Below are 25,997 nucleotides of genomic sequence, written 5' to 3'. Positions count from 1 at the left end.
CCTCCTAAAGTGCCACCGTACACAGAAAGGCTGGTTTTAGGCAACACTAAAAAGGCAGGGCAGGCCAGGGCTCATGATTGGAGTATTCATTGCAGTGTGTAATGCAGCGTAGCCTAGTTTGTTTTACACCATCCCAGCAGGGCAAAATACTCGGGGCTGAGACAAAATAATTTGGGGCTTTAAGCCCGGGTCGGGTGACATCAATGATAATGATCTAATAACTTGTTCAAACAGGCATCACTGCACACTCAAATGTCAGTGGTTAAGGCTAAGGGCTAGTTGTCTGTGTGTCTGGTGACGTCAGTGGTTAAGGCTAAGGGCTAGTTGTCTGTGTGTCTGGTGACGTCAGTGGTTAAGGCTAAGGGCTAGTTGTCTGTGTGTCTGGTGACGTCAGTGGTTAAGGCTAAGGGCTAGTTGTCTGTGTGTCTGGTGACGTCAGTGGTTAAGGCTAAGGGCTAGTTGTCTGTGTGTCTGGTGAGGTCAGTGGTTAAGGCTAAGGGCTAGTTGTCTGTGTGTCTGGTGACGTCAGTGGTTAAGGCTAAGGGCTAGTTGTCTGTGTGTCTGGTGACGTCAGTGGTTAAGGCTAAGGGCTAGTTGTCTGTGTGTCTGGTGACGTCAGTGTTTAAGACTAAGGGCTAGTTGTCTGTGTGAGATTGTGTGTCTGCACAACTACCAGCTCTCTACTCAAAAGAAGGAAGACACCATAAGAGCTTTGGATAATGGGCCACTGGTCACCTTTTGTATAGTTTTGGCTGGGGGTGTATTTGTTTTGTTGTGGGGAGCTTAACTTTATTCATTTCCACAAGTGACAGGCCTACCCTTTAGGCATATCATTTCCACTGAAGTGACTGTAGCCAGTCCACCAAGTCACTTCGAGACATGGAACCTTTACCCTGGACACGGTGCCCGAGTACTCACTGCCAGACCTCATGGACCTGGGGGATTCTGGGTGTTCGCCATCACATGCAACCACAACCGGGTGGTAGAGGAGAAGGACGTGGCACCTGAGAGAGAGGGGCAAGGAGATGGAGGGTTAGCAGGGTTGGCCGGGGGTCATAGGTTAGGGGACGGTAGGGTAGAGGGAGGTAGGAGGCTGCCTACGCTGGTGGGTGGTGACGTGGAAGAAGAAGCGATTCATCCCAAGACGTTCTTCACGGACTCCCACCTGCACAGTGAGAAAGTTCAAATACCCATGGACAAGCTAGTTGGAGTCGACCTGGACGCTTCAGCCACATCCTGGATGACCTCTACAAGACCAACAACCTCCCACTGCCAGACACAGCCAGATAGGGGTGCTGTACATGCCCAAAGGACAGGGCCTGGCTGACAGGCCATATGGGTGTGTCAGCTAAGGGCCTTTGAATGCTGTGGTTGATCTGCTATAAAGCAATTCCGTATTTTCCAGGTGGAAAATTGATGTAAGTGCCATGTGTATAAAAACAGGCTCTGCTCAAACCCTGCACCCCAATCCACCCTACACCCCAACCTTTCCTACACCCCAACCCGCCCTACACCCCAACCCGAGCACTCCATTCTGCCACCTCAGGTCTCTTGGCCCTCCCACCACTACGGGAGGGCAGCTCCCACTCAGCCCAGTCCAAGCTCTTCTCTGTCCTGGCACCCCAATGGTGGAACCAGCTTCCCCCAGAAGTTAGAACAGCAGAGTCCCTGCCCATCTTCCGAAAACATCTGAAACCCTACCTCTACAAACAGTATCTTAAATAATCCATCTCCTGGGATCACGTGATGCTGCGGAGCTGAGCAGACGTTAACAAACCGAGCTCAACAATGTTATCCTATTATTACCTAAATAACAATGTTGAAACAATATTCTAACATCGGCTGATAAACTGTTAAGTACTTACCTTCCCAAAGAGCCATGGATCTCCGACCAAGAGGCAAGAAGGATGACCAAAACTTTGTTGAATCCCAAGATAATGATAACGCCACAGCCAGCAAGATTAGCATTAGCCCTGATAACTCAGACGACAGTTCCACACTGTTCCTCTCAGCAGCCTCTTCCGAGTCTTCCGGCATGCTTGCTACTCTCCTCCGGGAAATTCAAGATGGTAACAAAAGTCTTTCACTGAAAATTGACAAGAAATCGGCTGAACTCCATTGATGGCCTGAAATCATCCCTGAATGATCTCCTTCTGAGAATGACTGAAGCTGAGTTGCGCATTAGCACAGTTGAAGATACCGTCACCCGACATGACCAAGTTATCAAACAGCTGCAGAAGGACAATCTCAAGGTGGACCAGATGTAGAGCCGGAACAGACGATATCTGTGTGGTGGGATTGAAGGAGGACAGCGAGGGCCGTGACCCTGTCCGTTTCTTCACTCAATGGATCCCTGATGTCCTGGGCATAACAAACTTCACCAAGCCGCTGTAAATCGAACACGAACAGATACTGCAACTTGCAAGAGCCAAAGGGGACATCACCATCGATGGCAAGATGGTCAGCCTTTTCCCGGATATGAGTGAGGATCTCGCCAAGACGTCGCAAGCAGTTCAAAGCCCTGAAAGAGAAGAAGACCACTGGCTAAAGTTCAGTACATGGGCCGAATTGATCTCTTCGACATACCGGGAGAAGTGTTCACTTTTCTCAAAGAACTGAACCATGTTTGATTCACGAAGGTCTATCCGTGGGATTTGACGCAATTTATCGGATGTTTGTGCTGTCCTGGGACTGAACTGCTGATGTCTATTTGGAATTTGGATCTGTTTAACCCGCGATTCAGCCGCTACAGTTGATTTGGACATTTTCAACTAACAGTTGAAACAGGTGAGTTCTATTACATTTACAGAATAATATAATTTGGTTTTGACAATATCCACTGGGCGAAGCTAATTAGTAGGCCTAGGCCCATTGCTTTTTCCCCCATTTATGTTTCTCCTCTTCTCCTGAAAAGAGACTCAAGCAGCCCTTATTGTTGACAGCAAAATATTCAGCCATAAATGTCTATTCACAACGTTTGTTTTCAACATAGAGAGCTCGCAGGTTTTAGTTTATGCAAAGGTTTAGCTAGTAAGAGCAAGCTGGAACGCGAGCAACAACATATCTCTACAAGTGTTCTCATGTTTAATTGTTGGGATTGTGGTTTTAGTCCGACAATCAAGGTGGGTGGGGTTTATGTTTTTTTTTCTATGTTTAATGTCGTTTCCTTCCTAAAGAGACACATAGGTCACTTCAGTGTACAAACCAAAGTTGAAACATTACCTGACTATTTACATATGAGTGATTACCATTCTGCTATATATTTGAAACCCAACCCATGCCTAATCCACTAAAATATGTCACATACAATGTAAAAGTTCTTAACAGCCCGGTTAAGAGGAAAATAGTCTATACATACCTTAAGAAATGAAAGGCTGACATTGTGTTCTTACAAGAAACACATCTTACAGCCAGTGAACACAATACATTAAAGACGGAATGGGTAGCACAAGTCCTCTTTTAACTCTAAAGCAAGAGGAACTGCAATTTTGATAAGTAGACACATCCCTTTTGTGTCAGCAACACCATGTCTGATTCCTCAGGCAGGTTTGTTTTGGTACAAGGGCATATGTATTCTTGGACCCTATTGAATATTTATGCTCCAGTAAGGTCAAAATTCGACACTCCTGAAGCAACCTGAATTTTGTGCATTCATCAAAGAGCAGATCAATATTTTTACTTTGACAAACAAAGTCTCTGCTCCTGCCCTCTGCTCCTGACAGTTAAATGTTTTGGACACATTGAAGACAAATCTGAGGGGACAGATCATTGCCTATACTAAAGGGTTGAAGAGAAAACATGGTGTCGAACTGAATGTCCTTGAATGTGAAATCTCTGAGCTAGAGAAAACCTACCAGAGGCCCGATTAAAGACCTATACAGGCTTTTGGTAAATAAAAAACAGAAATATACTCCAAACAGGTATCAAGCTGAGAGGGCCATCACTAAATCAAAACAGCGTTACTACGAGCTTGGAGAGAAAGCACACAAAGTATTGGCATGGCAACTGAAAGAATAGGAAAGTAAGAGACCAATTAATGCTATAGAAACTCTTACTTATGAGATATATTTTGACCCTACTGAAATTAATTATACAAAATACTATGAAGACCTCTATACTTCCCAATCAAGTGATGATCTATCAGAGGTCGACTCTTTTCTCTCCTGTCTCAACCTCCCGTGCCTGTCAGAGGAAGACAGAAAGCGCCTGAGTGAACAGTTCTCAGTCTCCCATGCCTGTCAGAGGAAGACAGAGAGCGCCTGAGTGAACAGTTCTCAGTCTCCCATGCCTGTCAGAGGAAGACAGAAAGCGCCTGAGTGAACAGTTCTCAGTCTCCCATGCCTGTCAGAGGAAGACAGAGAGCGCCTGAGTGAACAGTTCTCAGCCTCCCATGCCTGTCAGAGGAAGACAGAGAGCGCCTGAGTGAACAGTTCTCAGTCCCTGAATTGTTGGAGGCCATTAAATCTTTACCTTCTAATAAATCTCCTGGGGAGGATGGCTTCCCTCCAGAGTTCTGTAAATAATTTAAGGCGCTGTTGGTACCCTACCTTATGGAGGTACTTAAAAAAGCTGGCGAGGTAAACTGCTTTCTAGAGTCTTTCTCTCAAACTGTGATTACAGTCATTCACAAGAAAGGGAAAACCCTGCTAAAGTGTGCCTCCTATAGACCAATCTCTCTCCTTAATACAGACTGTAAACTGGTCACCAAGATGCTCTCTGAGAGACTGGAGTCATGCCTCCCCCTGCTGGTCAACCCAGATCAGACTGGCTTCATAATTAATAGATTGTCCTCCAATAATCTCAGAAGTTTATTTTATATAATTCACCTTGCTAACAAAAACAAAATACCTAGTGTAGCAGTCCCCTCGATGCCGAAAAAGCCTTTGATAGGGTCGAATGGCCATATCTCTTTCGCATTTTGGAAAAGTTCGATTTAGGCACCGTATTTGTAAACTTGATAAAATCACTACAAATCTTCTAAAACTAGGATTGCTACCAATGGGATTACTTCCTCTTCTTTCCCTCTCTACAGGGGGAACAGACACGGTTTCCCCTATTAGCCCCCACCTCTTTGCCCTCGCCATCGAACCGTTGGCTAAGGCCATTAGAACATTCCCTGACATCACTTTTTGCGGACAACCTTATCTTATTTCTAACGAACCCTGAACATTCCCTCTCTCGCATACAGAACCTATTACAGTATTCTAGTTATTTCTCTGGATATAAGGTCAATTTTGATAAAAGCAAAATCTTACAGTTGTCTGTCTTTGACCATCATACCATCAAGCATAAGTTTCCTTTTAGATGGTCGCCTATGGGCTTCACATATATGGCCATAATGGTGGATGGTAACCTGAAGAACCTCTATAAACTTAATCTGGCCTGCTTGTTGCAAAAGGTGGAGGATGACCTGTATAAATAGATGGACTTGCCTCTCACTCTACTGGGTAGAATTAATGTAATTAAAATGAATGTCCTGCGCAGATTTCTATATTTGTTTCAATCTCTCCCCATCCCTGTTCCCGCAGCATTCTTTTCTTCTCTCGACAAGCTGACCAGATGGTTTATCTGGCACGGCAAAACCCCCAGGGTTAGCCTGGACAAACTGACCCTTGATTACGGTCAAGGGGGCTTAAACCTCCCTAATTTCAGAATGTATTACTGGGCTGCGCAGTCTAGATTTCTGGCTCAGAGGTTTGACAGTGGTCCTTCTCCCTCATGGTTGAACGTTGAAAAGGCTGAGGTACATGAGGACACTGGGACAGATTTGTTTTACAAATGGGACATGAAATCTATAAAGAACTATCACAGACAACCCATTTATTATACATTCTGTCCTGACATGGTGCAAACTGCGTGAGCTGTTCAGAGGAGAGGGATTTATATCTCCTAAAACCCCTCTATGCAACAATAGATTGATTCCTATGTTTTTCAAGAATATTAACTTTAGACCATGGTCTGATAAGGGTATTACTATTCTGGAACATTGTTATGAGGAGGGAATTCTTATGTCCTTTGAACAGCTGAAACAGAAATATCACTTGTATAACAAGGACTTCTTTAGTTACCTACAACTACGAAATGTTATTAGGGTGAATCTCAAGCGCCAATGGAACCTACCTAAGATGTCACCTATTGAACAACTCTGCCATGCAGATCAACCACTGTTCAAGACCATTTCTCGTGTTTACGATGCTCTTATGTCAGGACTACCACTGCCTGAGCTAGATAAACCCTGATTTAGATGGGGAAAAAGATCTGGGTATTAATCTTGATGAGGGACTATGGATTGACCTATGCAGGGATGGTGTTACATCCACATTGAACTCCAGATACAGACTGATCCAGTTTAATTTCCTCCATCAGATCTATATCACCCCATCTGGATTGCACAAGTTCAACCCTGGTATTTCCTCCCTATGTTTCAGATGTGGCTCAGATGAAGGAACATTCCACTTGGCAGTGTTCAAGTTTCTGGCAAGGGGTATGCGATACCATATCCTCAATTAAAGCGGCTGCATTCCCTTTAGACCTGGAGGTCTGTCTACTGGGTAACTTTACTAATCCCAATCTTAGGCAAAGCCACACTATAAAGATAACATACATTTTTCTTGCAATTGCCAAGAAATGTATTGCATTGAAATGGAAATCCAATACCCCCCTGCCAGTTGCAATGTGGATATCTGAAGTTAATAGTTGTATCTCACTGGAGAAAATTACTTACTGCTTGAGGAATAAGTCAGAGACATTTTACAGAATTTGGCAACCCTTTATTGATTATATGGAGAATATTCCCTCACATCACATTGATTGCATCTCTGTATAATCCTCATGTAATGTTTCACACTTAATGTATAATATATAGGTTTTATTTTTTATATTTAATTTTTTATTGCATTTGCATTTTTGTCACTTTGCATTTTTTTATTGTCACTTTGTTATATTGTTGTCTAATTTATTCTCATTTTTGTTTTGAATGTACTTAATTGGAAAATGCAAAAATAAAATATTCAAAAAATAATAATAATCCTCCTCCTCACCTAGCAACCCCCCCCCAAAAAAACCTGAACCAGCACTTTCTAGCTCTGTCTCTACTGATAGCTACGTTATTGAGGAAACATGTACTTTCTATGCCTGTGATGTGGTTGTCCCACCTAGCTATCTTCAGATTACATTTACATTACATTTTAGTCATTTAGCAGACGCTCTTATCCAGAGCGACTTACAGTTAGTGAATACATATTTTTTTATACTGGCCCCCTGTGGGAATCGAACCCACAACCCTGACGTTGCAAACGCCATGCTCCATCAACTGAGCTACATCCCTGCCGGCCATTCCCTCCCCTACCCTGGGCCAATTGTGCACCGCCCATGAGTCTCCCGGTCAAGGCCGGCTGCGACAGAGCCTGGATTCGAACCAGGATCTCTAGTGGCACAGTTAGCACTGCGATGCAGTGCCTTAGACCACTGCGCCACTCAGGAGTACGATGAATGCACTAACTGTAAGTCACTCTGGATAAGAGCGTCTGCTAAATGACTAAAATGTCAAATATACAATATACTGTAGCTACACATAAAATGATTCAAATTGAGGTCATTTCTATGGTTTTAACTTTCTCTTTCTCCTTCGCTGCAGACTCTGTGTAGAAATCCAGAAAAACAGGATGGCTTTGGACTGGCTGGAACTGCCTGACAGACTCAACCACTACTGCAAGTCTGACTGACAGACTGAGCAAATCCTGAAGAAGCTTCTCACAAGAGCCCAATTTAAGATCCATGTTGTTTATGCATTTCGGAAAATACTGTATTTCATGTGTTTACATTTTGATGATCTTCTTTACTGTGAATCCCTGGTCTCTTACCAGTTATGTTTTCAATCACTGATTGACTTGTCCTTTTTTGTCAGAGTCAAAGATGCTATTTTTGAAAACGGGTAAATAAATCGATGACATCCGCATCTTATGATCTATTTCCCTCCTATGTCTACGGTACAGTTATTTGTGTCCGCTGATCATGTGTCTCCAAAAGTATTCTAGATGTGTCACTTACTTAGCTAGGCTACTTGTTACTCACTTTCTCCAAGGTTTACACATGTTGAGTTTTCCTGCTTGTCCAACTGTGAAATCTAGTGCATAATAAAACTCGGTCACGTGTTTATTTTATTTTATTTAACCTTTATTTAACTAGGCAAGTCAGTTAAGAACAAATTCTTATTTACAATGACGGCCTACCAAAAGGCAAAAGGCCTCCTGCGGGGACGGGGGCTGGGATTAAACAAATAAATAATAATAATAATAATAATGTAGGACAAAACACACGACAAGAGAGACCTAAGACAACAACATAGCATGGCAGCAACACATGACAACACATCATGGTAGCAACACAACATGACAACAACATGGTAGCAACACAACATGGCAACAGCACAACATGGTAGCAGGACAAAACATGGAACAAACATTATTGGGCACAGACAACAGCACAAAGGGCAAGAAGGTAGAGACAACAATACATCACGCGAAGCAGCCACAACTGTCAGTAAGGGTGTCCATGATTGAGTCTTTGAATGAAGAGATGGAGATAAAAATTTCCAGTTTGAGTGTTCTTTGCAACTCGTTCTAGTCGCTAGCTGCAGCGAACTGAAAAGAGGAGTGACCCAGGGATGTGTGTGCTTTGGGGACCTTTAACAGAATGTGACTGGCAGAACGGGTGTTGTATGTGGAGGATGAGGGCTGCAGTAGGTATCTCAGATAGGGGGAGTGAGGCCTAAGAGGGTTTTATAAATAAGCTTCAACCAGTGGGTCTTGCGACGGGTATACAGAGATTACCAATTTACAGAGGAGTATAGAGTGCAGTGATGTGTCCTATAAGGAGCATTGGTGGCAAATCTGATGGCCGAATCATAAAGAACATCTGCCGATCTATAAATTACGTCTCCATAATCTAGCATGGGTAGGATGGTCATCTGAATCAGGGTTAGTTTGGCAGCTGGGGTGAAAGAGGAGTGATTATGATATCGGAAACCAAGTCTAGATTGAACCTTAGCCTGCAGCTTGGATATGTGCTGAAAGAAGGACAGTGTACCGTCTAGCCATACTCCCAGGTACTTGTATGAGGTGACTACCTCAAGCTCTAAATCCTCAGCGGTAGTAATCACACCGGTGGGGAGAGGGGCATTCTTCTTACCAAACCACATGACCTTTGTTTTGGAGGTGTTCAGAACAAGGTTAAGGGCAGAGAAAGATTGTTGGACACTAAGAAAGCTTTGTTGTAGAGTGTTTAACACAAAATCCGGGGAGGGGCCAGCTGAGTATAAGACTGTATCATCTGCATGTAAATGGATGAGAGAGCTTCCTACTGCCTAAGCTACGTTGTTGATGTAAATTGAGAAGAGCGTGGGGCCTAGGATCGAGCCTTGGGTTACTCCCTTGGTGACAGGCAGTGGCTGAGACAGCAGATGTTCGGACTTTATACACTGCACTCTTTGAGAGAGGTAGTTCGCAAACCAGGCCAAAGACCCCTCAGAGACACCAATACTCCACAAGAATGGAATGGTCTACCGTATCAAAAGCTTTGGCCAAGTCTATAAAAATAGCAGCACAACATTGCTTAGAATCAAGGGCAATGGTGACATCATGTAGGACCTTTAAGGTTGCAGTGACACATCCATAACCTGAGCAGAAACCAGAGAGAATACTATAGACATCAAGAAAGCCAGTCAGTTGCTTATTGGGTTTTTTCAACACTTTTGAGAAACAGGGCAAAATAGAAATTGGCCTATCAGTTAGGATCAGCTTGATCTCCCCCTTTAAATAAAGGACGTACCGTGGCGGCCTTCCAAGCACTGGGAACCTCCCCAGAGAGGAGAAACAGGTTAAAAAGGTCAGAGACAGGCTTGGCGATGATAGGGGCAGCAACCTTAAAGAAGAAAGGATCTAAACCATCTGACCCAGATGTTTTTTTGGTGTCAAGTTTAAGGAGCTCCTTTAGCACCTCGGACTCAGTGACTGCCTGCAGGGAGAAACTTTGTAGTGGGGCAGGGGAAAAAGAGGCAGGAACATCGGGGCTAGTCGCATTAGAAGGGTTGGGAGATTAGGAAATGTTGGATGGGCAAGGAGGCATGGCTGAGTCAAATAGGAATCCTGACTTAATGAAGTGGTGATTAAAGAGCTCAGCCATGTGCTCCTTGTCAGTAACAACCACATCATAAATATTAAGGGACATGGGCAGCTGTGAGGAGAAGGGTTTATTCTCCAGGTCTTTAACTTCTTGGAGTTAGACCCACAGAGCGAGAACTGCTCCTTAAAGTAACTAACTTTGGCATTCCGGATAGCCTGAGTGCACTTATTTCTCATTTGCCTGAACGAGAGCCTGAACATGTGCGGAAGCTTATATTGTAGCCCGACCCACTCTGAGCTGCTAGTCTATTTACCTGTCACTGTCAAAGCTCAGCTCCACAAATCTCCCTTTACATTCTCCCTTTACATTCAGAATGTATTTTTGCTCATAGTTCTATAAACACCATTTCAAACCGGGTGAGTATTTCTGTGATGTAGCTCATTTCTGCTTTGGTTGGTGATGTAACTTGCACTTGTTTCAAGTTAAATATGCACTACAGTAGGCTAGCCAGTTAAGACTATCTAAGTTGCAGGTTAGGCTACTATTCTTAAACATGTGTTATACAAGGTTTTTATAACAACCACACTACATTTAAAATAGCCATTACATTTATTACAATGCAATAAAAATGTATTGTTCCATACAATAATGTGCATCTTTCCTTGATGATGCCTTAACCCTCCACAGCCATCAAAGAAGGATGACTCTCTATGGAGACTTCCATGCATATCCCAGATTGTGCCTTTAATCACAATCTTAAACGGCTGTAAATATCACAGTGGACCTTTAAAGGGGTAGTTCACGCCAAAATCACATTATCTCTTATTACCTAAAAAGTTGTGAAATGTTGTGGTAATGTTGTGTCCAGGTGCTTTGTGGGAAGTGTGGTAACGGACTGGGCCACGAGTTTGTCAACGATGGTCCAGAGGAAGGCATCTCACGCTTCTGAATATTCAGCAACTCGCTCAAGTTTGTCCCTAATAAAGGTAACGTGCTAAAAGACTGAGCAGAAAACATAACTGTTTGGTTGCTGTATAGTTGTGTTAATCTTAACCCAGTTGAAGGAGGATTAGCCTTTGTCAAAATAAAATAAAAACGTCCATGATTTTACTCACATATACTTTTCTATTTGAGTGTGCACTAAAATGCACTCTCCTCTCTCTCTCCTCTCTTCTCTCTCCTCACCTTGTTCCAGACAAGGCGAGTTGAGGACCCCAAGCAGGTAACTGTAGCAGCGTAACACATCCCTGTGGAAGGGACTGGCCAGTATGTGACGTGGACAGGGACAAGGCCCAGGAGGGACACCCTGTACACTGATGACTCTTTAACCAGCCTGGAATACAGGGACAGGACTTCAGACAGGGACAATCTAAAATAAATAGTGGTTCCAAAGATGGGTTAGTATCTTCAGTACATTACAGATACACAGGCATTCCTTGAAAACCTTGTATAATAAGCATGCAGAATTTCACCAATATATCCTCAGAACTCATTTAGATTGCCTTTACGGTATAGGTTACGTTAAGATGTAGGCCTATGGTAGATAAGATGCTTTTTATGCTCATCTGCATTCCAAGCAGGGAATTATCAAACAATTTCAGTTGTTTTGTATTTAATAATTTAATGTTTTGATTATACTTTACCATTTGTTCCTAATGGAGGACAGTTGGTGCAAGTATCTCTTGTTCTTAAAACAAAGTCTTACCGCAACTTACCCAAAGACTTACGCAGGCTTTCTTTCCACTTTCTAACACATCTAACTTAACCAAAGGCGTACACAGGCTTTCTAACACATCTAACTTACCCAAAGACTTATGCAGGCATTCTAACACATCTAACTTACCCAAAGACTTATGCAGGCATTCTAGCACATCTAACTTACCCAAAGGCTTATGCAGGCATTCTAACACATCTAACTTACCCAAAGACTTATGCAGGCATCTAACACATCTAACTTAACCAAAGACTTACACAGGCTTTCTAACACATCTAACTTACCCAAATTCCTACAACAGTATTTTAGCTACAGGTTCTAACTGGCAATGCAAATGGGACAAACAATGCTTATTCCGTTATTAAGGAAATATGAGTAGATGAAATGCAGATGCTCTGTGTATCCGTCATGATTCTGTTATACTGATAAAACAATAAATTACTATAGTTTACTAGAAACCATTGCCTCTCTTACATTGTCTCCTTCATAATGACTCAGAAATTGAGAAATCAGTCAGAATTGAGGTTATAGACATTTGCAATTCATGTCCAGCAGGTGGGGCGATATCTCTGTGAATGAGCAACTGAGAGCACCCCAGGTCAGGGCATCCAATGTGGTATACCTGGTCTACCTGGTCGTTGGACATGAGTCTTTTAGAGTAAGGAAAATGCTGACCTGAATTGGCAGGGTGTAGACTGGTGAAACTAAGACTGTAGCTGTATCAACATTTTGGCAGTGAGCTTCTTTGTCAAATCAAATCAAAGGTTATTGGTTGCAAACACATTTTTTTCAGATGTTATTGTTGGTGTAGCGAAATGTTTGTGTTCCAAGCTCCAACAGTGCAGTAGTATCTAACAATTCACAACAATACATACAAATCTAAAAGTAAAATAATGAAATTAAGAAATATAGAAATATTAGGATGAGTAATGTCTTAGTCCGGAGTATAAATATATATATATGTGATGGGATGTATAGACATTATGGACAGTATGTGGATAGTATATTTGTAGTATATCTGAAGAATGCGTAGATAGAATAGTATGTGTACAGCAATAGTTGAATAGGATGGACTTGACTAGAATACAATTGTTAGGTATTTCATGATGTACCAGAGGGCCAGGGTTGGTCTCTCTCTCTGCCCCAGCAGGAAGTCCTTCTGTGGGCCTTGGCAGTTGGTACGGACCCTGTGAGGGAGAGGAGTGGCCCTGCAGCCCAGCTAGGCACAGAGGGGTATCATTACTCTACTAGCACGACTGATACATATATAGACACAAACTCATCAGCCCTCTCATGCGCCACATACTCACTCGTGACATCATGTCTGAAGCGGTTACTACTTTACTGTGTGTGTCTTGAGGGAGCTGCTGTGTTTTTGTGGATTTCACCACAAACAAGTTTTACGCTTATTTTCTTTCTAAATATTGCTCCTTGTAATGAACATTTACTGTATGACTCAATGTTAAAGAGAGTTTACTGGAGCCCATTAAAACATAACAGAGTGTATATGTTAAACATATCATTAACACGCTGAAGACCAAAATATTAGTATACATTAGTATACATTCTAGTCAATGCTATTGCTGTATACAGTATATACTATGCTATCCTACGTATTGTACAGATACTGTATACTACATATTCTATCCACATACTGTCCATACTGTCTATACATCCCATCACATATATATATATACAGTACCAGTCAAAAGTTTGGACACACCTACTCATTCAAAGCTGTGCAAAGCTGCTATCAAGGCAAAGGGTGTCTACTTCGAAGAATCTCAAATATAAAATATATTTTGATTTGTTTAACACTTTTTTGGTTACTATATGATTCCATATGTGTTATTTCATAGTTTTGATGTATTTACTATTATTCTACAATGTAGAAAATAGTAAAAATAAAGACAAACCTTGAATGAGTAGGTGTGTCCAAACTTTTGACTGGTAGTGTATATAAATATATATTGACCTCCCGAGTGGCGCAGTGGTCGAAGGCACTGCATCGCAGTGCTAGCTGTGCCACTAGAGATCCTGGTTCGAATCCAGGCTCTGTCGTAGCTGGCCGCGACCGGGAGACCCATGGGGCGGCGCACAATTGGCCCAGGGTAGGGGAGGGAATGGCCGGCAGGGATGTAGCTCAGTTGGTAGAGCATGGCGTTTGCAACGCTAGGGTTGTGGGTTCGATTCCCACGGGGGGCCAGTATGAAAAATAAATAAATATGTATGCACTCACTAACTGTAAGTCGCTCTGGATAAGAGCGACAGCTAAATGACTAAAATGGAAAATGTATACCCGGACTCTGACATTGCTCGTCCTAAAATGTCTATATTTCTTAATTCCACTCTTCTATTTTTAGATTTGTGTGTATTGTTGTGAATTGTTAGATATTACTGCACTGTTGGAGCTTGGAACACAAATATTTCGCTACACCCACAATAACATCTGCTAAATATGTGTGTGCAACCAATAACATTTGATTTCATTTGAAATGCATACCTTTTGACCTATATATCCCTCACTATGTCCTTTGAAAACCAACATACGATGTCACCTACATTAGGGTTAAACAGTCGGACCTGGCTGTTGTCATTCCTAGCAGAAATGACCGATCAAACGCATGACTGCACCTTTACTCTAATTACATGTTGTTGTTTCAGTGCTCTCATAGATCTCATCTCCTCAGCAGTTTGTTCTTTTATTAGGCCATAGCAAACACACACACACACACACACACACACACACACACACACACACACACACACACACACACACACACACACACACACAATATGATCTGAACGTTAGATGACTGGGCAGCAGAAACGTGTAATCAGGGGGGTACAGCTGAAGAGACCAGACATCACTTCACATTCCTGGGCAGTGCAGGCCAGCCCGACACAAAGCAGTGTTTTGGCTGCCTCAGAGAAGTATGTGTCTCCACCACAAAGCTGTTAGGTAAGCCACAAACTGGTTTGAACAGTGTATTATGTTGAGGCATACGTACATAGACGACCAGTTGTGCCATGCTGTGTCCTGACATGTAGCTCTTCACACTGAGATTAGTGACATTTTAGCCATAGGGATTTACCCTCATATTAACTAAAACTGTATAAGACATGATGTCAATCTATTTTTGCTTAGTAGTCAAATACACCAAATACTGTATGCATGTGAATAAAGTTCAGTTGTTTACGTAGTACTGTCTGGGCCAGTCATTAGAATGTAACTCTCTGTCTTTTTTAAAGCAGAGTTGTTTACACAGGATCTGAGTTGAAGGTGATTTGAGGACACTGCTGAAGCTGAGTTAATGAGCTTGATCAGAGAGCAGAGACTTGTCATGCATTCATCTGAAACCACAGTACCTGAAAATCTAACACTCCATATAGATGATGTATCTAAGATTATTTGAAACTAACTCTTCATGTAAAGTGGGGGGATGAGGTTAATGTTTGATACAGATGTAACATTTTCAGAGAAGGGTAAAATAACTTAATCAGTCTTAGTTGCACACCATAAAAACAGAAATGTGCACTTGAATCATTTATACTGTACCTTTTACAGTACACACCGCAGCTACTTTTGTCCAATGGGCATCATTCAGGACAGGGACACACAAGGTCACCGACCCTAGCAGTGACACAGCAGGTGAGTCTTGGTTATTAGGGTACATGGGACCTACAGTACCAGTGAAAGGTTTGGACACACCTACTCATTCCAGGGTTTGTCTTTATTTTTACTATTTTCTACATTGTAGAATAATACTGAAGACATCAAAACTATGAAATAACACATATGGAATCATGTAGTAACCAAAAAAGTGTTAAACAAATCAAAATATATTTTAGATTTTAGATTCTTCAAAGTAGGCTCCCTTTGCCTTGATGACAGCTTTGCACACTCTTGGCATTCTCTCAACCAGCTTAATGAGGAATGCTTTTCCAACAGTCTTGAAGGAGTTCCCACATATGCTGAGCACTTGTTGGCTGCTTTTCCTTCACTCTGCGGTCCAACTCATCCCAAACCATCTCAATTTGGTTGAGTTTGGGGGATTGTGGAGGCCAGGTCATCTGATGCAGCACTCCATCACTCTCCTTCTTGGTCAAATAGCCCGAACACAGCCTGGAGGTGTGTTTTGGGTCATTGTCCTGTTGAAAAACAAATGATAGTCCCACTAAGCTCAAACCAGATGGGATGGCGTATCGCTGCAGAATGCTGTGGTAGCCATGCTGGTTAAGTGTGCCTTGAATTCTAAATAAATCACAGTGTCACCAGCAAAGCACCCCCACACCATCACACCTCCTCCTCCATGCTTCACGGTGGGAACTACATATGCGGAGATCATCCGTTCACCTACTCTGCGTCTCACAAAGACACGGCGGTTGGAACCAGAAATCTAAAATTTGGACTCATCAGACCAAAGGACAGATTTCCACCAGTCTAATGTCCATTGCTCGTGTTTCTTGGCCCAAGCAAGTCTCTTCTTATTATTGGTGTCCTTTAGTAGTGGTTTCTTTGCAGCAATTCGACCATGAAGGCCTGACTCACGCAGTGTCTATTACTTTTTATTTAGGCTGCAATCTGAGGTGCAGTTAATGCGAATGAACTTATCCTCTGCAGCAGAGGTAACTCTGGGTCTTCCTTTCCTGTGGCGGTCCTCATGAGAGCCAGTTTCATCATAGCGCTTGATGGTTTTTGCGACTGCACTTGAAGAAACTTTCAAAGTTCTTGAAATTTTCCAGATTGACTGACCTTCATGGCTTAAAGTAATGATGGACTGTCGTTTGTCTTTGCTTATTTGAGCTGTTCATGCCATAATATGGACTTGGTATTTTACCAAATAGGGCTATCTTCTGTATACCACCCCTACTTTGTCACAACACAACTGATTGGCTCAAACGCATTAAGAAGGAAAGAAATTCCACAAAATAACTTTTAACAAGGCACACCTGTTAATTGAAATGTATTCCAGGTGACTACCTCATGAAGCTGGTTGAGAGAATGCCAAGGGTGTGCAAAGCTGTCATCAAGGCAAAGGGTGGCTACTTTGAAGAATCTCAAATATAAAAGATATTTTGATTTGTTTAACACTTTTTTGGTTACTACATGATTCCATATGTGTTATTTCATAGTTTTGATGTCTTCACTATTATTCTACAATGTAGAAAATAGTAAAAAATAAAGAAAAACCCTGGAATGAGTAGGTGTGTCCAAACTTTTGACTGGTACTGTACGGACCCGCATATTCCATCATACACACACACACACACACACACACACACACACACAAGTAAACATGCACGCACAAACACACACCCACGCACAAACACACACACAGACAATGCCGTCGCCATGGGAGAGTTCAACACTCTGTTGTCTGATCACTGCCGCTAAAAATACCTGTAAACTTTCAAACGGAAATGCCTCATCCCATAGGGGTAGCTCTACTAAGGGTATTTACACACCTGCGTAACTATCCACACCACCCATCCAGGGACATGTTGGAGGCATTCAGTTTGAGGAGAGAGATCCTAAAGGCCATTTTAGTAATTCCTACTGTCATTTTTTATTCCACCAACATGCTAGAACAGTATAGAACTTTTATTTTGAGCCCACCAACATTCTAGAACATTCAAGAACCTTTTGACTCCACCAACATTCTAATTTGCAAGATAGTGGATAGAAGGGTATTTATTGGATTAAAATGGATGGTTCCCCCACCACATCATTCTAAGCCTGCAGGGACCGTCACCTGTCAATGGGACAGGATCAATCTTTATCCTCTGACATGCTGTATGAGCCCCAGACCACACCACATAGTCCCATGTAACCTGCATTTCGAGGGCCACTCAAGACCACACCCACACTCACAGCAATGCATCAAATACCATGATCCAGGGGACAGGCTGTGCATCGAGTTACTGATCAATGGTCAGTTTACAGTCAAAGAGAACAGTATTGACATATTTCAAATCCATCTAGGATTTGATATGAAGTTAGAAATTGACAATGGAACAAGATTACTTATCGCCTTTGTGTCCTCAAAGTGGATTTAAACAACAAGGATCAGTTGGCCCAGCTCTCTACTACTGTGGATTTAAACATGTCGTTTTATTACAAGAAGGATCAGTTGGCCCAGCTCTCTACTACTGTGGATTTAAACATGTCGTTTTATTACAAGAAGGATCAGTTGGCCCTTACACAGCTCTCTACTACTGCGTTGTATATTCAAGACTCACACGTTCAAAATAACCTGTTATTGACAATATGCGATTGACGCTATGGTTGGAATTCACCCAATGTGTTTTCACCCAGAATGCATCATGCTGTGATGTGTGAAACTTAACATTTGCCATGTACAGTATGCTACAGTAAATATCCTGTCAGGTACTGTGGGGAAGGAAGAGGAGGATCAAAACAGTTGTTCTGATATCTCTGGCAGAGATGAATGGTTGTGGTTGATCCTTCATGTTAGTGTCTGTGTTTCCTCCCTATAGGATGTGAGGTAGGGACCCGTAGTTCACAGATCAGATCATATACAGTACAGTAGATGTGGATTATTTATTATTATTATCATATTATCATTATTTTAATTCTAGATATACAGTGAGCTCCAAAAGTATCGGGACAGTGACAATTATTTTTTTTTTTGGCTCTGTACTCCAGCACTTCGGATTTGAAATGATACAACGACTATGAGGTTAAGGTGCAGACGGTCAGCTTTAACTTGAGGGTATTTTAATCCATATCAGGTGATATGGATGATAATGATGATGAGTGAGAAAGTTACAGATGCACAAATAAATATCATACCCTCCCTAAATATCATACCCTCCCTAAATATCATACCCCCCTAAATATCATACCCTCCCTAAATATCATACCCTCCCCAAATATCATACCCTCCCTAAATATCATACCCTCCCTAAATATCATACCTCCCTAAATATCATACCCTCCCTAACTATCATACCCTCCCTAAATATCATACCCTCCCTACATATCATACCCTCCCTAAATATCATACCCTCCCTAAATATAATACCCTCCCTAAGTATCATACCCCCCTAAATATCGTACCCCCCTAAATATCATATCCCCCCTAATAATCATACCCTCCCTAAATATCATACCCCCTAAATATAATATCCCCCCTAAATATCATACCCCCCCAAATATCATACCCTCCCTAAATATCATACCCTCCCTAAATATCATACCCTCCCCTGATATTGTACTGGGGAGAGGTTAGCATGTCTTGGGGGTATGATATTTGTGCATCTGTAACTTTCTCACTCATTATTCCCGATCCATTCAGGATTATACGTAGCATTCACATTAATGTAGAAGTGTTTAAAATAATATTCATATTCTTATTTACAATAAAAGTGACTCCAAAATGACACAATACATTATTTACCATTCATTTCTATTGAGCACAAAATCATCTGAAACACAACCAAAACAAACAACAAATGCATCCAACAAGTTTGTAGAGTCACAAGCTTGATGTAGTCATTGAGTGCTGGGAATATGGGACCAAATACTTCACTTTTTACTACTTTAATACACATATAAGTGAATTTGTCCCAATACTTTTGGTTCCCTAAAGTGGGGGGACTATGTACAAAAAGTGCTGTAATTTCTAACAGTCTGCACTTCATAGTCATTTTATCATTTCAAATCCAAAGTGCTGGAGTATAGAGCCAAAACAACAAAAAATGTTTCTCTGTCACAATACTTTTGGAGCTCACTGTATATATATCCACATTATATTCTGTATCTGCTTGGTGAACTATGCACATCCCTGGACCTTCATAATAGTATTCAATGCATTCAAGGTAGCTTGCATTTCCAGAGTTGCTTCTGCTACACATGTATCTCTGCCTCATCCTATCACTACTCAGAGGAAAGCTGTGGTAGTGAATGTTAGTAAACCTCTGATTCCTGTCCCGTATTGTTGTCTGTCCTGTGAGAGAGATAACCGTGAAACACATCAACCGACCCAGGGGAAGACTTCAAAGCAACAATGTGCCGAACCACGGCGATGCGGGCCCTGAAACTATTTAATATTTTCCTCCTGCCCTCTGCAGGGACCTGGAACTATGGTGGCCCATAGGGCTCTGGTCAAAAGTAGTGCACTATTTAGAGCATAGGGTGCCGTTTGTGACACAGGAAACTGGAACTATGATGACCTCAGAAAGGGTGTTTTACTGTGAAGAAATGCATTATGTAACTATTTTTTCTATTATGTTCTTTGTCCCAGTGACACAGGCCTAAGAGACAAGATGATGAGTCAAGCTATTGAATAGGCTGGCACAAGAGTTTGGTTGATGTTAGAAAAATAGTTTTAATTATACACTAACTAGTAGCCTACAACTCATAGAACCAAGGTGCTGCAGAATCAGGATCACATTTCAACATCAGACAGAAGAAATCTATTTTCCAAAGAAAAACATACTGACATTGTGACATACAGATGTAGGATCTTAAATTGTATCACCCTGTTGCAGGAGAACTTTCCTGCAATGCAGGACATTTGAGGTTTAAAAAGGCTAAGGAAGTTTGTAATTTCCACTTAGAAATGTCAGACTTGATTTTCCCTTACAAAAATATGTATCAACCCCTACAAAAATGTATGTTACTTATAATCCACATAATCATTCACATTTCCTTTTGCTGCAGGATTATTTTCCTGCTGTAGCAAACTGGTTCAAATGAAGATCCTTCATCTGTAAGTAGCTTGTCTCTTTCCTCATTTTTATTACCTTTTTGGTTTTTAGAAGTTTCTCTGAAATGGTTAGCCACCATGGACACTTCTGTTTATTTATGGATAAGCTGGTTTGTGATACAGTATATTTTATTTCTCTGTAGAAGCCATCGAAGAAGAGAAGACCAGCATGGTTACAGTCCTTATTCCATAGATGCCATCATACTGTAGGTCATAGAATCATGTGGTTTGGGATTCTCTCTGTATGTGTCCCACTAAACTTGAGATTTTAGTCATTTAGCAGACGCTCTTTTTGAAAGCAACTTACAGGAGCACAGACCCACTGAGCACAGACGTCAGTTCAACGTCTAGTTTCAATTTACATTTTACAATTTACATCAACAACAAATGTCACCATGTCGTTGGATTTAGGTTAAAGGTTGGGTGAAAAAAAGATGAAATGCCCTTACGTTGACGATGTTTTGCCAATCCAATCCGTTTTCCACATTGATTTTTTGGTTGAAATGACATGGAAACAACATTGATTCAACCAGTTTTTTCCCAAGGGCACATTGATAGATTTTTCACCTAGTTGGCTTGGGGATTCGAACCAGCAACATTTGGGTTACTGGCCCAACGCTCTTAACTGCTAGGCTACCTACCCCCCACTACGCAGTAATGTATATGAAATGCAAACTGTATTGCAGAGCTTAGGATAAGTCACTGGATTTGCTGCAAAAAGGAAACATTAGGTCAAGAAAGACCCCACGTGCACGCACAAACAACCCACATGCATGCACACATACCGCACGCACGCACGCATACACACACACACACACACACACACAAAAACAGTATATGTGGTACACACACTGTGGAGAGTGGGTCCTCATGCTGTCCACATGCAGTCCACATGCTGTCCTCATGCTGTACACATGCTGTCCTCATGCTGTACACATGCTGTCCACATGCTGTCCACATGCTGTCCTCATGCTGTCCACATGCTGTTCACATGCTGTCCTCATGCTGTCCTCATGCTGTCCTCATGCTGTCCACATGCTGTCCTCATGCTGTCCACAGCAGGTTGTTATGGGTGGTCTGATTACTGTGAATTACACCTTTCAGATAACAACCTATCAGAGCTGGGCTGATTGCTTACTCCTGTAGATTAAAGGCCAGATACCTCTGTTGAGGTTGTTTTCCTCTCTGATTTAAGGTCATGGTTTCACTGTTCCTGGTAGTGCATATTGCTGTTCCTGGGAGTGCATATTTCTGTTCCTGGGAGAGCATATTGCTGTTCCTGGGAGTGCATATTGCTGTTCCTGGGAGTGCATATTGCTGTTCCTGGGAGTGCATATTGTCCATATTTCAAAAGTTGTTCTGACACTGTTCAACCAACACTGACTTTTGTTACCCCAAATAGTGTGGTGCATATTTTAACAATATATTTCACATTTCTTTTTTTGCTATGAGAGACTTATGTTGATTCATGTCAGATTCAACATTTATTTTGCCCATGGATATTGTTAGTCTGGTGGGTACATATTGATGGTAAGTGGGGTGAATTACACCTCATTTAAAAACACTTTGAAACTTCATAAAAAGCTCTTCAGCATATACAGTAAATCCAATCTATTACCCATTAGAAGACTTTCCTCCTTGTGTCACTCCATCTCAATCATCTGCTTCCCCGTCTAACTGCAGCAGCAGCAGTAGAGATGTACTTCAGGCCTCTAGACTTCCAGTGGTTCTCTCCCAATGTTGTGTCTGGATCTCCAGACTGTATCACTAACTTCTGAATTTAAGACCACTGTGCTTTTTCCCCAGTTCCTACACAGTTTTATAAGGACTTAACCCAGTAATCATGGTCAGTGTATTTGTTTTAACGCGAGGCCCTGACGGTTTTCACTCAGTATAACCCAGCTGATGTCCTCAGCTCTTTCTCTTTCCCAACCTAAAGGCTGATCTCAAATAGTTTGCAATGAGTTATACATACAGATGTAGGAGCTTAATTTGATCACTCTGTTGCAGGAGAACTTTCCTGCCATCCAGGAAATGCTAAACTTGTAGTTCTACATCTGCATTGCTTGCTGTTTGGGGTTTTAGGCTGGGTTTCTGTATAAGCACTTTGTGACATCTGCTGACGTAAAAAGGGATTTATAAATAAATGTGATTGATTGATTGTTTAAAAAGGCTTCAGAAGTTTGTTATTTCCACTTAAATCAAGAAAACTTGATTTCCCCTTACAAACAAATTATCAACCCCTACAAAAATGTCCCCTAATTATCCATATAATCCACATAATAATTCACATTTTCTGTTGCTTCAGGATTACTTTCCTGCTGAAGCAAACTGGCTCAAATTAAGATCCTACATCTGTACTAGTTTACATTGAGTAATGAGTACGGAGAAACAACCAGACCAGAAGTAAACAGGAACATCTCTGCCTGGTCTGGTTTTCTTAGGCTCAGACTAGAAGATTTAGGATCAGCTCACCTTCCCCTAATCCTAACCTTAACCATTCGATGGAAAAATTACATCTGACCTCAGAACAGTGTCTGGGTGCAACTTCACCCTTCTCTTTTTATTAGAGACAATGAGGTTGTTTAATCACAATGCAGTGCAGTAAAGCCTTTAATGGTCGTTGGACAGGCATCAGCTTGGCTCTCCTCCATGGTATCGTTGTCATCTTTAATAACTTCACAGGCTGATACATTTTTTTGTATTATTCCTGCATGGGCATGCCTGGCACTTAGTTATACCCTCAGAGCTGCTCCTGTTTGAAAGCATTTTTGTGCTTGCTGCCTGCTAGCCATGCGATAACCCGCTATACTTAGCCACCTAACGGCAGTACTCTGCCCTACAGTTAGGGAATATGGCCCTGTAACTGGGTTTCACACAAAAGAGAGAGAAATATAGATAGAGATAGAGAGAGATAGGGATAGAGAGAGATAGGGATAGAGATAGGGATAGAGATAGGGATAGGGATAGGGATAGAGAGAGAGAGAGAGAGAGAGAGAGAGAGAGAGAGAGAGAGAGAGAGAGAGAGAGAGAGAGAGAGAGAGAGAGAGAGAGAGAGAGAGAGAGAGAGAGAGAGAGAGAGATTACATTTGCAATCGCAACAAATAATCTGCTCAGACCCCAACCAAGGAGCATCAAAAGTCGTGCTATAAATTCTCAAACAACACAAAAATTCATTGATGCCCTTCCAGACTCCTTCTGCCTACCCAAGGACGTCAGAGGACAAAAATCAGTTAACCACTTAACTGAGGAACTCAATTTAACCTTGCGCAATACCCTAGATGCAGTTGCACCCCTAAAAACGAAAAACATTTGTCATAAGAAACTAGCTCCCTGGTATACAGAAAATACCCGAGCTTTGAAGCAAGCTTCCAGGAAATTGGAACGGAAATGGCGCCACACCAAACTGGAAGTCTTCCGACTAGCTTGGAAAGACAGTACCGTGCAGTACCGAAGAGCCCTCACTGCTGCTCGATCATCCTACTTTTCCAACTTAATTGAGGAAAATAAGAACAATCCAAAATTTCTTTTTGATACTGTTGCAAAGCTAACTAAAAAGCAGCATTCCCCAAGAGAGGATGGCTTTCACTTCAGCAGTGATAAATTCATGAACTTCTTTGAGGAAAAGATCATGACCATTAGAAAGCAAATTATGGACTCCTCTTTGAATCTGCGTATTCCTCCAGGGCTTAGCTGTCCTGGATCTGCACAGCTCTGCGAGGGCCTGGGATCGGGAGAGACACTTAAGTGTTTTAGTACTATATCTCTTGACACAATGATGAAAATAATCATGGCCTCTAAACCTTCAAGCTGCATACTGGATCCTATTCCTACTAAACTGCTGAAGGAGCTGCTTCCTGTGCTTGGCCCTCCTATGTTGAACATAATAAACAGCTCTCTATCCACCGGATGTGTACCAAACTCACTAAAAGTGGCAGTGATAAAGCCTCTCTTGAAAAAGCCAAACCTTGACCCGGAAAATATAAAAAACTATCGGCCTATATCGAATCTTCCATTCCTCTCAAAAAATTTTAGAAAAAGCTGTTGCGCAGCAACTCACTGCCTTTCTGAAGACAAACAATGTATACGAAATGCTTCAGTCTGGTTTTAGACCCCATCATAGCACTGAGACTGCACTTGTGAAGGTGGTAAATGACCTTTTAATGGCGTCAGACCGAGGCTCTGCATCTGTCCTCGTGCTACTAGACCTTAGTGCTGCCTTTGACACCATCGATCACCACATTCTTTTGGAGAGACTGGAAACCCAAATTGGTCTACACGGACAAGTTCTGGCCTGGTTTAGATCCTACCTGTCGGAAAGATATCAGTTTGTCTCTGTGAATGGTCTGTCCTCCGACAAATCAACTGTACATTTCGGTGTTCCTCAAGGTTCCGTTTTAGGACCACTATTGTTTTCACTATATATTTTACCTCTTGGGGATGTTATTCGAAAACATAATGTTAACTTTCACTGCTATGCGGATGACACACAGCTGTACATTTCAATGAAACATGGTGAAGCCCCAAAATTGCCCTCGCTAGAAGCCTGTGTTTCAGACATAAGGAAGTGGATGGCTGAAAACTTTTTACTTTTAAACTCGGACAAAACAGAGATGCTTGTTCTAGGTCCCAAGAAACAAAGAGATCTTCTGTTAAATCTGACAATTCATCTAGATGGTTGTAAAGTCGTCTCAAATAAAACTGTGAAGGACCTCGGTGTTACTCTTGACCCTGATCTCTCTTTTGACGAACATATCAAGACTGTTTCAAGGACAGCTTTTTTCCATCTACGTAACATTGCAAAAATCAGAAATTTTCTGTCCAAAAATGATGAAGAAAAATTAATCCATGCATTTGTTACTTCTAGGTTAGACTACTGCAATGCTCTATTTTCCGGCTACCCGGATAAAGCACTAAATAAACTTCAGTTAGTGCTAAATACGGCTGCTAGAATCCTGACTAGAACCAAGAAATTTGATCATATTACTCCAGTGCTAGCTTCCCTACACTGGCTTCCTGTTAAGGCAAGGGCTGATTTCAAGGTTTTACTGTTAACCTATAAAGCGTTACATGGGCTTGCTCCTACCTATCTTTCCGAGTTGGTCCTGCCGTACATACCAATACGTACGCTACGGTCACAAGACGCAGGCCTCCTAATTGTCCCTAGAATTTCTAAGCAAACAGCGGGAGGCAGGGCTTTCTCCTATAGATCTCCATTTTTATGGAACAGTCTGCCTACCCATGTGAGAGACGCAGACTCGGTCTCAACCTTTAAGTCTTTACTGAAGACTTATCTCTTCAGTAGGTCATATGATTGAGTGTAGTCTGGCCCAGGAGTGTGAAGGTGAACGGAAAGGCTGGAGCAACGAACAGCCCTTGCTGTCTCTGCCGGGCCGGTTCCCCTCTCCACTGGGGTTCTCTGCCTC

The sequence above is a fragment of the Coregonus clupeaformis genome, chromosome 1 (assembly GCF_020615455.1).
Source record: "Coregonus clupeaformis isolate EN_2021a chromosome 1, ASM2061545v1, whole genome shotgun sequence".
NCBI lineage: Eukaryota > Metazoa > Chordata > Actinopteri > Salmoniformes > Salmonidae > Coregonus > Coregonus clupeaformis.
The sequence above is the reverse complement of the archived record's forward strand: the minus strand, read 5'-3'. Positions refer to the sequence as shown.